This window comes from Carlito syrichta, unplaced genomic scaffold (genome assembly GCF_000164805.1).
Source record: "Carlito syrichta isolate Samal-C Ts95f unplaced genomic scaffold, Tarsius_syrichta-2.0.1 Scaffold91532, whole genome shotgun sequence".
In the NCBI taxonomy this organism is placed as follows: Eukaryota; Metazoa; Chordata; class Mammalia; order Primates; family Tarsiidae; genus Carlito; species Carlito syrichta.
This window is the reverse complement of record NW_007035628.1, coordinates 216162-231365: the sequence shown is the minus strand read 5'-3', so window position 1 is coordinate 231365 and position 15204 is coordinate 216162. Positions and strand designations below refer to the sequence as shown.

General features: G+C 43.2%; 1 pseudogene; it reads right to left on the bottom strand.

Moving 5' to 3' along the window:
* Nucleotides 1-7791: 7791 nt before the first annotated feature.
* On the bottom strand, nt 7792-9017 carry LOC103261630 (annotated as a pseudogene).
* Between the last annotated feature and the right edge of the window lie 6187 nt (nt 9018-15204).

The following is a 15204-nucleotide window of genomic DNA, read 5'->3' as shown; positions in this document are numbered from 1 at the left end:
AGGTGGAGGCTGCAGTGACCAGGAGCAGCCACTGCACTCCAGTCTGGGCGACAGAGTGAGGCTCCAACTCAAAAAAAAAAAAAAAAAAAGAAGTAATAAGTGCTCTGTACACCCACACTGGGTACCAGGTTCACCACTGGGGGAGAGGGCTTGCTAGAAGCCCAAACCTCAACTGCACGCAATTTACCTATGTAGTAAATCCTCACATGTACCCCACAACTCTAACATTAAATTATTTTTTTTAATTTAACACTCCCCCCAAAAAAATATAAGTGCTCTGGATAAAGCAGAGCAGGACAGTAAGAGGGTCAAGATAACTAGAAGGTTAGAGGTGAGATTTACAGCTTTAAATCTGGTAGTCAGACTGCACTTCATTGAGAAAGTGAGAATGAACCAAAACCATGCAGTTGGTAAAGGAGTGAGCCATGTGACTATCTGGGAGACCAGTGACACAGGCAGAGATACTAAGGTTAGTGGGCTTGCTGTCTTCAAGAAACAGCAAGATCAGGCCGGGATCAGTGGCTCAGCCTGTAATCCCAGCACTTTGGGAGGCCGAAGTTTTGCCTGAGTCTGCGGGTTTGAGACCCACCCAGGCAACTTGGCGAGACCTCATCTCTACAATAAATCAAAAACTAGCCATGCATGGTAGCGCGTGCCCATAGTTTCAACTCCTTGGAAGGCTGAGGCGGAAGGATCGCCAGAGACTAGGAGGTCGAGGCTGCGGTGGCTAGGAGCATGACACTGCACTCCAGTCTGGGCAACAGAGTGAGACTCCAACTCAAAAAAAAAAAAGAAAAAAGAAAGAAACAGCAAGTTCGAATGGACCAGGGATGTGGTGGTAGGGGCTGAGGTCAGAGGGTGGGGGTGACTGGGAGAGGGCCTGATGGTGCAGGGCTCTATGGGTCATCATAAAGGCTGTTGCTTACCTAACGCTGAATTGTAGCCCACATCTTTAAAATAAAAACGAAAAAATAAAGGCTGTTGCTTTCCCCCTTGTGGCATGAGAAGCCACTGGCAGGCTGGAACAGACAAGAGGCAGGATCTGACTTTTCTATGTAAGAGCATCCCCCTGGTTGCTGTGTTAAGACCACACTGTATATGTAATGTGGGGGTTGAAGGGGAGAATCAAGAAAAGATACAGAAAGACTAATGATGATGCTACTGAACTTACTCAAGTCAAGAGTCTGGACTACGAAGGTGGCAGTAGAAATGGTGGGAAGTGGGCAGATTCTGAAGATATTTTATGAGTAGAACCCATGGAATATTCTTCTGGATTAGAATACAGGTCACAAAAGAAAGAGAGGGGTCCAGGATGACTCTGCAGTTTTGGGCCTGAGCATTTTATCATGAAAGACAACCAATTCCTCAGTTTCCTCAATGAAGAAGCAAAGGGTTAGGCAGGGATTGACTATGTGTGTCATGGCAGATACAAGCTACCCAATAACCAAGGGATGGTAGCCCAGGATGTCTTTTACCGCCCACAGGGAAGGTACCCACGGCTCTTTATTCTCTCTGCCCCTCTCTTCCCTTTCCTACAGACCCAGGGCACCCTAGACTTAAAGGGTGTCACACACATCTAGATTCAGTGTTTCTTTAATGATGGTATCTGTCCTCATTCTCATTCTTCAAGTTTCCAGGAGTACCTGGAGTCCTGATCTTGCAGGAGTGGTGAAAAAATGTACCATTCACAGTTTCACAGATGCTGATTCCGCTCCCCTTCTATTTCAACTCTGTAGATGGAATGGGTTAAACACAAATTTTATGGATTAAGGGAACGTCATGGACCTTTCTGAACGTATCTGTAAAACTGGCTTAGTAGGTGACATATTAGTTTCAATCTAACCCAGGCCCAGAAGTTCATATTTGTTCTTTTTACAAAAGGCACCTCATTAAATCACTGTCTAGTCCATAACTGGCTTTATTGGGACATAAATTCATTTCACTAAACCAATAAATGTTAATTCTTCACCCTGGAGATTCTAGTCGGTCTGGTTTTATCCTGCTCAAGCTCCTGAGGCTGCCATCAATTACTCATGTTTGGGTTTATATGTCATTATGGAATCACTTTAGCTAGAACTAACGGGAAGTGAAAGAACAATAAAACTAAGCCTCATTCCAAAGAGAATATACAGAAGAGGGCATTCACCTGAACCCCATTATTCTTTTCTATAAATTAAAATATCCTGGCATTCTGCAGCAGCAATCCATTATATTTAGATTCTCTGCAAAAGCCGGGGCAGGCGAGTGGCGGGTACTAATGAAGGTAGCTGGAAGGTCTGGAGAGGCGAACAGGCTCGGACTCGGAAGGTTTAGGTTTGAGACCTGCTTTGCAATAACTAAGTGTGACTTTCAGCCAGTTTCTTAATGTCACAGAAGCTCAGTCTCATCTGCAAATTGAGCACACAGTACCAGTTTCACAAAGTAGGGAAGATGTGTAAAGATGACTTAGTCTGGGCTGGGAGAGGGCACCACCTGATTCAGAGGAGGTTTTCTCTCTTCTCTTTTCTTCTCTTCTCTTCTCTTTTCTCTTCTCTCTCTTTACCTCTCTCTCTCTCTCTCTCTCTCTCTCCCTCTCTCTCTCTCCCTCTCTCTCTCCTCCTCCTCCTCCCTCTCTCTCTCTCTTTCCATTAACCTGGTAGTTGGGGCAAACTGCTTGCCCCCAGCAACCTTCCATGGTCCATTGTGGCCTTAAGCAGAAGGTTTTAACCTCTCGGAACTTCAATTTTCCCATTTGAAAAATGGAACTGATCTTATCTAGCCTCCATTTTGCCCTTGAAAGGTACACTGATACCGATCATCTCTGTAAAGTTCTCAGCATCGGACCAGAAACATGGTCAATTTTAGAAGACTGTAACACCACAGACACAGGAGCCCATTTTTAAAAACAAAGGCATTATCTCTTCAACCAAATGTTCTTTCCTATGATGGAAAGTTTCTCTTTAAAGCCGTCAGCTCTTTTTTCTTTTCCCTCAGATAGAAAATGGCTTCCTCTCTCAGAACCATATATAACTTCAGAAGCAAGGGGGAAACAGCAGAGTTGGCAAAAAGTAGAGGTGAATTGAATGCCTGTACATCCCATTCAGGATAAACTGCCCTTGGTGTAAAACAGTCAGTAACATTTTACAAGGAAAAAGTGCGGATAAATGACTGCAGTCCCAGGACGGTGCTCCTGATGGCTTTTTATAAACCATGCACGCCGCCTGGACGCCTCTGTGCCTGCTCCTCCTGCTCCAGAGAGAGTGCGTGAGCAGGGCTTCAAGCCAGCAGTGCCAACACGCCAGAGGGCTCCAGCCAGCCCCGCTCCACCTGCAGGCCAGAGAGCCTCATCTTAGCCCCAGTCCGAGAGCCAGACTTAGACCTGTAGTGGCACAGAGAGTCTGTGTGCCAGGCCCCAAGCTGGGTGCTGCGAGGACTTGGAGTCCCACTGAGAAGCCAGTTCTGTCTGCCATTTACAAGCAGTGTGACCTTAAGCCATTTTCTCCTTCAACAAAATGGAGATTTATAAAACCTACCATATCAGTTGTTGGGAGGATAAAATGCACTGACGTTATAAATGCACTTAACATACAGTTGATATTCAATGTATTTTTATCCTTCCTCCTAGTGACTGGGGTTAGCTCACCAGAATGCTGCCAAGTAGTGATGAATCTGTAAAAAGGAAACAGAGGCACGAAGTGGCTTGTTCCTAGAAGCTGATCTGTTTCTGGCTTCATTCCATCTCCACGCACTACTCAGAGTTCAGCCTCTTTATCTAATATGGAAACTGAGACTCAGAGAAGTGAACCAGTTAAATGCCTTTCCCAAGTCTCTCATTTATAATGTCAGAGACTTTCCCAAGTCTTTCAGCAGATCCAGGTCAGAGCTGGATCTAGTTTGATGCTCTTTACATTAGCCTAGAGTCTTAGAGGTCATTTTCATTTCACAGACAGGGAAACTGAACCCCAAAAGGCAAGGACTTGCTCAAGGCCCTAGTCCAAATTTTGACAAAGGACCCTGAGATCTTTCAGAGCCCTTGAATGTGTCTTGGTGTCCTATGATCTCACAGCCTGTAATTTTTGAATTGATTTATTGAGAACCTGCTATGTTCCAGATGCAGTCCTTGCTGTCAAGGAGGTTATGACTAAGTCGGGAGAAATACGTCCATAGGCAAGGACACCTGAGTGGCAGGTGCTGCCACGGGGGTAAGGCCATATGAGAGGGAGAGCCTGGGAAGGCCACAAAATCTAGCCTTGAGGGATCGGGATTGGCTTCCTCAAGGAAGAGAGATCTCAGCTAAAGGATGAATAGGAGCTAGTCAAACAAAGAGAGCAGAGTATCCAGGCAGTAGAAACATGGTGTCAAAAGTCAGAAGTTTAAAGAGTGTGGCCCCCATTACTAGTGTTGACATCTAAACAAGAGGGTCCATTTCATGCTGTACTGTTTATGTGTGTGTCTTACTTATGAATTAGTAGATTAATAAAGATATTTAGTCCTTGTAAAAAATTAAAGCTATAATTAGAGATTAAATAAATAAATAATAAAATAAGGAGTGTGGCCTATTAAGAAATTTGGAGCATGAGGATAACACAAAGAAAAACAAAGCCGAAAAAGTAAGCCGTCTAACTAAGGCGGTGTAAACTGCTTGAAGGGTTGGACCTTCACGTTGTCAAAAGCAGATGTTGATCATTACACAGTGAACTGTGGAACATGCCTGTGACTGGAAGAACAAGACATATATAAGACGGAAATGGCATCTTTGCCTGGAAGGGTACACTTTTGGTTTCACACCAAGCCTCAATTCCTATGAATATCAACTAGAAAGAAATAATCAAGCTATTGCATAATGTACCTTGATTTCAGTAAACCGTTTCAATAGTCCTTCTTGATTACCCTGTGAACAAGACGGAGAAACACAGGTTGGAAAATAATCCTACTCTGTGAATGAATAGCTGGCTGGACATTTTAACTCAAAGGGTTGATTAAAGGGCTGGTGTCTTACTCAAGGGAAGTCTCTGGGACCGTGCTACAGAACTCTCTCTCCCTGGTCCTTTTCTAGTGGACATACACAAAGGATTTGAGGCAGAAATGGAAGGCTTGTTTATAAAAAATAAAGATGATTCTAAGATATGAGGAATGTCTTGCACTTAAAATTTTCTTTTGGAAGCATTAATAAAGCCACAAAAACAAAATTAAAGGTACCAGGGACAAATGTAAAATCCTGCATACAGGCTCAAATAATTTACGGAAATAGATGGAAATTTCTAATTGATAGTGTTTTGTGTGAATAAAAGTATTTTCGTCCACTGTGTGACATGATTGCTAGACAAAAACTGACTAATGCAATTCTTTATTGGAAATAGAAAAGAATTGAAAAAATGAATAAAATCCAGCTCATAATTCCCAACTAGTGAGGTCTGAGGAGGTTGGGGGAAGTCCCAGTGAGAGTCATGAAACAGTTTTTCTTTGTAGCTCTATCACCACCCACCCACAATGGATTCCTCACATACACTCCCTTTGAAACCTCTGCTCCCATTCTTAATGCTGCTTGCGTAACTCCTGGGGATATGTGTCACAGGAGCTGCTATGACATCTCTTGAATTTGAATCTCCACCTCTCACCCTGTTAGTATGGTTGACACAACAGCTTTGGCTATTGCATTTGGTGACTTCAAGAAATTATAGGTCCAACCCCTTCTAACTCCTAACTCCCTCTCACAGTGCCCTTTCCTGAGAGTTTATCATCTTGCCAAACTGGTGCTCATCAACATGTTTTTACTTTAGGGTGAGTTTCTCCCTATGGCCTCTTGATCCCATATGTTAATACACCAAATGGGTCTGCCAGCCCAGTCCTCCAGACATTCTGGACTTGACTGATTGTTCAGAGTGTGAACTCTCTTGCATTGCACACATGGCCTCTCTGCATTAAGACTCTCTACCCAGATCATGATGATCAACCCAGATTCTCTAGATACAATGTTGTAATATTCTCAAACTGGAATATTTACAATGTTGGAGGTTGTAGAGACCACTTGTTTGGAGAAATAGCTAAAGGACTCCAACTATTTGTTTTGGAGAAAGATGAGTGCACATACAATATTTGTCTCCAAATATCTAAATGGTTATCCTATAGGAAATAAAAAATAAGCACATTGGTGTGGGGCTCCAACACAAATAACGAGGTTGGCTTTCTAACAATTAAATCCATGCATAAATGAAAGGAGCTGCCTAGAAAAGAAGTGATTTCCCATACATTGAAGTTGCTTCCAAAATATTCCTGAAGGCCAAGCGGCAGAGGTATTGCAGAAAAGACTCCTGCTTTGGTGGGAAGTTGGACCAGATGTTGGGTAGTTTCCAAATCTAAGGTTCTGTATACAGCTGGTTCTTTGGTTAGACTGCTGAGGTCTCTGTGACTTCTGTGTAGGTCCCTGAGTATCAAAAGACAGACAAAAAGTACAGGGAATTTGAGTTGTTATTTAGTCTGCTCCTGGTTTTACATGAAATGGATGAGACTCTGGAAATTACCTTATTTTCTTAGATAAACTACTCTAGTTTATGTCCCTTATCAGAAAGATTTTCTTTTCTTCCTCCTAAATCTCTAGGCCTAATACTTAAGCCTATTTCTTCTGACTTTATGCTCAGAGAATATGAAGAACAATCAATCATATCCCTCATTATGCCAATTCATATAACTAAAAATGTGGTGCATAAGGTTTTTCTTTTCTAAGCTGAGAAATTCCAGTTCATTTCCTGTTCTCCTTAAGTGTTCTTTCTAATGATCACTTCCCCAAGTTCCTCTAAAAGTTCTCTGAAACTGAGCACAGAACTTATAATGACTCTGTTTTCTATAACAGCGTTTCCCCAAATGTGTTCCATGGAACATTAATTAAGAGTTGTTATTTTTTAAGTGCTTTATGACCAAGTTAATTTGAAACATTCCAGACTCAGTGAGGTTAATCAGATTCCTCAGAGCCATCAATATATATTCTGAATCTCCTAGACCATGATTAGTATGTAGTATCTTCCAAACTTATTCACACAGATATCTTGTTCAGAACATCTCAAAGGCCTAATGTTCCACAAAACAACATTGGGACATATTTTACTATAAAACAATGTCTAAAATCCATACCCACCCCACAGAGTTCTGCATACTGAAACTCTTCTCCATCTGTGTACCCAAGTCTCTCTCTCCTTCCCTAGAGAAACTCTCCCCAGCCAGGCTACACTCACAGTCTCACCTTCCCTCCACCTCTCATACTAGCCCTTCCCTCACCTCCAAACCCAAACCTTTTCAAACTTCAATCCTGGCTTGAGCTGAAATGTTGTAATGGAGTGATTAGAGAGGGAGGTGACTAAAATCTCAACCAAGGTGACCCCTTCAAGAGCTAGATGAGACAACTAAGAATAGAAAGGCTGGCTTGTCCAAGTCCCACAGCTGGGCAGGGGAAGGGCTGGGAATGAGACTCCCAGTTCGTGGCTCTTCATGCGACACCAGTGGGTGGATCTGCTGGACAGGAACCCACTGAAAAAAACATATTCCTGAGCTTCACTCCAAACCTGAATTAACTCTCTTGAAAGTCAATTTTTGTAAAAGCTCACAAGATAACCTGATACTCTGCCAGGTTTTGGAACCACCAGTCCAAATACCACCATCTCCCAAGCAAGGTCACAGGTGTGGTCCAACCTGGCATCTGTTCCCAATTTATTGAGTAGTTTAAGCAAGTCAACTTCTCCAAACTTCTGTTTCTCCCCTCCCCCCATTGGAAAACAACTTTTATTGGGATTCCACCACCTGTACAGTCTGTTCCTGGCATTAAGCTCCTTCTTCCTTTGCAATTTGATCTTTCTTGAGTGAGCCCACGAACCACTTTCTTCCCCTCCATGGTCTGGACACGGCCATGGTCAAACTTAGAGGTGGTATCGATGAACTTAGGGTCAATCTTCTCCAGAGCATGCTGTCTGGTCTGCACCAGCAAGGACTTGTGCAGGGTGAGCACTCGCTTCTTGGTCCCCACCACACAGCCTTTCAGCATGACGAAGTCACTGGTCACGTCACCATCGTGGACAAAGCCACCCAGAGGGTTGACACTCTTGTCAGACAAGTCTTAGTCAGTGGTGGCATTGTTCTTGATCAACTTGCTGTCCTTGATAAAGTAGGCTTGGCCAATCTTATAGATCTTCTTGTTGACCTCAGTGCAGTGATGATAGACTTTCTGCCCAGTCCATGCCACAGAGAAGGTCACACGGGCAGGATGCCATGCCCCAATACAGGCAACCTTGTGCAACCCTCAGTGAGTCTTGCGGGGCAGCTTCTTGGTATACCAACAACTGGTGACCCCTTTGTAACCTTTGCCCTTTATCACCTGATGACGTCAATCATCTCATCCTGCCCAAACACTTGGTTCACAGAGACCTGCTGCTCCAGCCTCTCCCAAGCCCAGTCCAGTTTCTCGACCACCTCCCTTCACCTGGATCTCCATCGGGTGGGCCTTCTTCTGGAGCAGGGGAAGCAGGCATGTCTGGGTGTGTGCAATGATACAGATGACCTGACAGTACTTTTTCATGCTGCTGAAGTCCTTCTCCAGCTGCTTCTTGCCACCTTCATCCTGCCATTTCTTGCAGTACTTGGTAATGGCCTTCGTCTTGGACTTATGCCAGTTCTTATAGAAGCGCCTTTTGCACTCATCACTGATGTGCGCAGAAAAGATGATCTTGAAGGTCGGGAGGCCTCAGGGGGGTTCCACATAGACCACAATGCCTGCAACCACCATGGGCAGCATCTCCACAATGGTCACAGCCTCCACAATTTCCTTCTTGTTCATCTTGGATCCTGGCCTATCGACTTCCCACACGATGTGGGTCATGCCAGCCTTGTATCCCAGAAAGGCTGTGAGGTGGACAGGCGTGGAAGGGTCATCCTTGGGGAAACTCTTCACCTTCCCACGATGCCTGCTGCTGTGCTTCCAAGGCAGGAAGCCCAGGGATCCATGTCTGGGAGCAGAGACTTCCTGTGAGACATCCTGCCGTCAAGTCCTGCTGGTAAAGAGCCTCTGTTTCTATACGGGTAACATGAGTTGGTTGGACCAGTTAACCTCTAAGAGCCCTTTCACCTATCTGAGTCTGTCATTTCTAAGCGGCACCTTAGTTATGTCCAATGGCTACCCAACTATTCCAGCAGGCACTATTCTCTTCAGCCTCTGAGCATTTATATAACTGTCATTAAGGGCTGAATTATAATGTGTTATATAACAAACCATCTTAGAATAATATTTTTGGAGTGTCTCCAATGTGGCAGGTGCTCTACAAATGTTATTGCCAATGCTTGCAATAATTCTAAGGTATTAATATCCTTATTTTAATATAAAGAAACTACATGTCTACAGTGTGAAATAAAATTTCCAAGGTCATACCACTTTTAAGCTGTGGACCTGGATGTGTAAACCAGGGCAGCCTGATTCCAGATGCTGTTCTCTGTCCACAATGCCAGGCTGCTTGCAAATGTGAGTCATGTTTCCCCATTAAAAGTGAAAGCTCTCCTCATCATGCAGACCCTGCAACACTAGCACCTAGCTGAGCATCAAGTAGGCACTCAATAAATATTTGTTGACTTGATTAGCGGATTAAGTCTCTCCTTCTACCTGGAGCACAGACCACATCTCTTCAATGTTGTGAAAGCGTGCTAAACCCTGAGACCATCTGCAAGTTTTCAGTTAGCTCAGAGTGGAAAATTATAGCTATGTAGACCGCACCTGTAGACTCAAGCTTAATTAATAGGCTTATCTTGGATTGAATGAGTCGCAGATACAGTACCTTATGCAAAGGCACCGGGGAGCATGTTGACGTGTAAGGGGATGTTTCATTTCTCTTGTTTCATACTATTAAAACCATGTTAATGAAAATGTATTATTAGTTAGTAATAATAATAAAGATGAAAATCCTTCCCCTCCTGATCCCTTACAAATGTTGTTTTTCATTTCAAGTTCCAAATCCTCCAGGGAGAAGGGGGAGGGAGTGTCACAAATCCAGATAATGATCTTGGGTATTACACTGTTCATTTGGAGCTCTGATTTAGCTAAGCTGACAGATGTTGGGGAAAAACATGTCTAGCCTGAAAACTCTCTGGTGGCCGCCCAGCTGTGGCTGCAAAGAGGAGTGAGGTTTCTCCAACAGAGTTTCACATTCATTTAAATTCAGAATTTGACATGCAGAATCGCCCTGCTCTAAAGGTAGGCGTTGCAGTGCCGTGATGTTAGGAACTGACTCCAGCCTGATGCTCTGGGGACTGACTCGTGTCTAACCACACAGCTCACTCCAAAGTCCTTGATATTACTCTCGCTGATTATGCCTGCTCTCTTGACGAAACCTGCCTTCATCATGACACAGCTACCATTTCACTAGGGGGAAAAAAAATCTTTGTGTTAACCACCATCATGTGACACTGCCTTTGTTCTCTCCCCAGAGCAGTTTAGAAGAGGGGAATATTTAATTCACCTTTAAATAATACCATTTTCCCTAATGACAGTCTGAACTCATGTTTTCTCCAAAATAAATAGGCACGAAACACCATGGGAAAAGACCTACTCTAGAGAAACAAAACAGCTTAAAGGTGACCTCTGATGTCCTTGGGTCTTAGTTTTCTCACGAGAAAATTTTTAAAAGACATTTTGATCTCAAAGGAGAAAAATCTGCTAATTAAATATAAGGCAAAAGGCCTCTCCTCCTCAGCAAGTCAAGGAAGGTCATCCTTCAGCTCGGCCTGCAGAAAGCAGAAGTGAGATGGAGATATTTCAAGAGGCTCGTCTCAGGGCAATAACCTCAAATAAACAAATGAGCCAGGATTTCAGAAACCCATAGCACAAAATGTATGGCCCCTAAATGACCAACATGTTTTCTGAGAAGCAGAAGTCTTCCTGTATTCTAGTACATGTGGCTTAGAGCTTCAAGTGCTAATTTTTATCACACTGAAGGCTGTGGTGAGACAAAAGGGACGGAGGCACTTGTAAATGCAGTCAAACCAATTCACAGAAAAGAAAAAGACATCAAGAGAAAATTTGTCTCGGTAGGTGAGTCCTAGCCATAGGTCTCTTGGAAATACTGTCCTAGGCATGCACTTGGAAATACTAGGCTCCTCACTCCTGAACCCCATCCCCAAATAAATGCCCACTTGCAAACAGGATTTGAAAACAGCATCTTAATAAAAGAGGAATAACTTGGAGGTCAATGACACCAGTGGAACAGAGGGGTCGTGGGGAAACCACTGGCTCCCAGCCCTCACTGTTCTCTCGGACTGCTGTGTTCTTCTTAAACTCTGGGTCCTAGCTATGGTCTAAATACATTAAAAGCCAGTCATCTAATTTAGATGATATTAGTAGGCCATTGTACCAGCAGCAGAACTCCTATAATCTCATCAAAATTCACCTATGTCTTGATACAAATGGGAGAACAAAGGTATTACTCCAGGGTCAATTATCCATGAGAATGCCTAGAATTTGCATTGTGCCTTTATTCTAAAGGGCTTCAAAATCATCTGGCAAAGGCATCTACATCTATAGCTATGCAGAATTCTTATGAGACAAGGGAGAGATAGCATAATTCCTCCTCCCCCCACCCCCATCTCCATGAAAACCTGTCGTTAGAGAGTTTATCTTGCTCAAGGTCAACAACTTCACTCCTTTACTCCTTCATTCGACAAATATTTATGGAGCATTTTCTTTGTGCCAAGTTCTGAAATAAAAGGATGACTAGAACTCTATCTCAGTCCTCAGAGAGGCTCCCTGGCTTGCTGGATGAATTGATGTGTAAAGAGATTGTCATAGGGAGGTGGTAAGGTTATAATTGAGATAGACAAAATTGAGTAGAGAGAAGAGAGCACCTATTAACCCAAAAAGAGACAAAATCCAGAGTAGATCCTAAATCCTAAAAAACAAAACAAACTAAAAACCTAACCATCTGTCTCCTAGACCAGTGGCTTCGAGCTCCAGCAGCATGCTAGAATCACCTAGGGAGATTTTCCAAGTACTACTACTGCCCAGGCCCTGCCACAGATCAGTTGAATCAGGGTCTCTGGAATGGGGACCTAAACATTTATCTTTTTAAAAGCATCTGTGATGCTCTATCAGTTTGAGAACTACCAATTAGCCTAAGCCAAGGCCATCTCCACTGAAGCCCTCAGTTTATGGGATAATGCAACGCTATTTATCTCTTTCTGTGTGTGCCCTGTCTCACCTTCTAGATCACCAGCCCCTTCAGAACAGTAACCTGGGCTTTCAACTCTTCCACACCCCCACTCAGCCCCCATGGAACCTAGCTTACCATAGTCACCAGATAAATATTCCATGAACACATCTACTTCGATGAAGAAGATAACAAAATGATGCTTAAACTTGTCCATGAATGTCTTAGGTTCATAACCAAAGGCTAAGGTTCTGCCAACCCAATAATGAAGTATAACAGATTTAGTCCAGCTGGATCAGAAAGAAGTGTATGATTAGATTCAAAGACAATGACTGACTTGATGACCAGCCACTCTCTGCTAATGAGTTTTTCCTCTGGAAAAGTGGAAAACAAAGTGTCGCTCAAGAAGGCACACTGCCATGTGTCAGAGGGCAAAGGACCTCAATTCCAGTGAGATGGAATTTTTAAAAAATAAAAGTAATGTCCCCCAGCTCTCAGCTGGGCATAGAGGGACGTGAATTCAAGCTTGTGCTGGATTAACTGCTGGCCTTATGAAATGGAAGCCACAGGAAAGCTATACTGCATTCGGGTTCTACTAAGTCAATGAGACATTTCCAGCACTCAAGTCTCCCTGACAGTGGTTGTCTGGGACAGCAGGACAAACAGGGACTCCCGGCTGAGGCCTACCTGGTAAGACCCCACTCGGTCAGGTGACCATATCAGCTCAACTTGTCCTCTGTCAAGATGGAGTGGAAGTTTTCTGACTGAACTAAATCCTCCAAGCCTCATTAAATCACGCTTTAGTACCACATTGTTCGGCCATCGCCGCTCCCAGTGTTGTATGTCAAACCTGTCCCCTCACCGTCTCGGATAATAAAATATTTTATGGTTTTGCTGGATGATTGCTCTGCATCCCTTTTATTTTCAAAATGGCACATAATAAATACCCGCACAGAGGAAAGACTGATTTGATGGAAAACACTGCACTGGGTAGAGCCAAAAGCAATCAGGCTCACCAGGAAAAGACAGCACAGCTGGTGGGAGTTCTGGAGCCATGTCATTTGCAAATGTTTCCTCAGCCATTCATGAAAAGCACAGCCAGCAGGATGTGGCTTTCTGCCCCCAAATAAGTGGCCGGTGATACAGTCAATCCAGTTGATTTGGTCCCCCATATGGTCAGTCCCAGTCAGACTACAATGACTAACCCTAAATTCAGCCAAAGCTATCTTGTCGAATGATTAGACGGACACACAGGTGACACGCTAAAGAACTGACAGTCCATGGTCACCATAGTAGGGCCAGGGAGCATATTGTCATTCTAGGCACATCTGTGCCATCCCTCTGAAGCCTCGTCACGTGAGTCCCCTCATTTCATTGTCTGATAGCAGAACTGCCATTACCTCTTAAAAAGCCCAATTTAGCTTATAAAGGAGGAAGCTGTTATCTATAATCAAGAACATATGGAATTCTGATTCCAACTTCAGTCTGATCTCTTGATAACCCAGTTCAATTATTTTAATAATGCATAGGCTTGGATTTCAATCCAACCTAGTTTAGTTGACTTTTAAAAAATGAAACTTTGATGCCTTTTTGTGAAAATTAGCATTCAACTTTGGTTTTAGGTTCCTAAATTGGTGTGATAGATTCCATTTTGGCTTTGGAGCTTTAGTTAAGTGCTTTGTTATCGTCAGACTCATTATCTCAGATATCAACATGCTTGTGAATTGTATCCTCAGTAGCATGATCGCTGCCAGTAGATTCTGCATATAATTTAGCCAAGAGCTAGCATTGCTCCTCAATTTAAGGGTTACAAGTGGATAGCTCTATATCTATTAAATTCAGGTGTAAACAATTTATTTTTATTATTATCATCAAGAACTGTGAGACCACATTTAAGATGACTTGGAGACACACAAGTTATCCAGAGGATGGTCTATTTTGCCTCCTAGCATTAAATGCAAACGTCAAACATCTTTGAAGGGTGAACAGATGCATTTATTTGTGGTCATTAATGGCCATCTTTAATCAATGACACCATCTTTTTAAGGAAACTAATGAATCCAGTTTGTCTTGTAAGTAAGAGATGATTCATTAATGATATTATTGCTCTTCCCAGCCAGGACAGTAGCCAGCAACTGGTAAAATAGACCATCTTTGCCAGGGTCCTATCAGTCAAACAAAAGCAAGTATTTCTCTATCAGTAGTCTCAGCTCCAACACACACACACACAAACGCTTCTTAAGCGTGAAAGAGGTTTGTCTCAAGTAAAACTAGCCAGGAGCTGTGCATTGCAGGAAGGGAAGGGGCAAGACCACTCAGCTACTGACTTCACAGAGCATATGGGTACCAAGTAGCCAGGTCATCCACAGTCAGCATCACAAGCCCCCTAAGCTCTTGGATACACAGGACAATATACACCAACCAGCCACCACCTCAAAGAAAAAGTAAATACACCTCCCTCGAAGCTTTCAGGATTCTTTCAGAAAATTGAAAATAACTACTCACATTTGAATAATTTTTCTAGACTCCACCCCACAAAAGGAAATCAAGAAAGAAGCACGGAGATCCCAGGAGGCTGGAAGCCTTGCAAGCTTCCCTTCTGCCATGATATGTCCACAGACATTGAGAGAGAGGGACCAGTCCATCCTGTGACTCTAAGATAGGCTCCCCAACTTTTGTTATTGCACACCCCAGCGATAAACATTTTTGAACTTGCACACTTGATACGTTTACATTTGTTCATTTATAAATGTAATGCATATAAAACTATATGAATTTATCAAACATTTTAAAACCTACACTGAAAGTAGATTTTTGTAAGAAAATAAATAAAGCATAAATGCAGAACTCCTGTTTTTTAAGACAGACTAGCTCTCCCAACTCTTTCTGGTGAAAGATACTAGATACATAGTTTCTTTTTTTCTTTTCTTTCTTTCTTTTTTTTTTTTTTGAGTTGGAGTCTCACTTTGCCGCCCAGGTTGGAGTACAGTGGCACGCTCATGGCCACTGCAGCCTTGATCTGCTATGCTCAGGCGATCCTTCCACCTCAGTC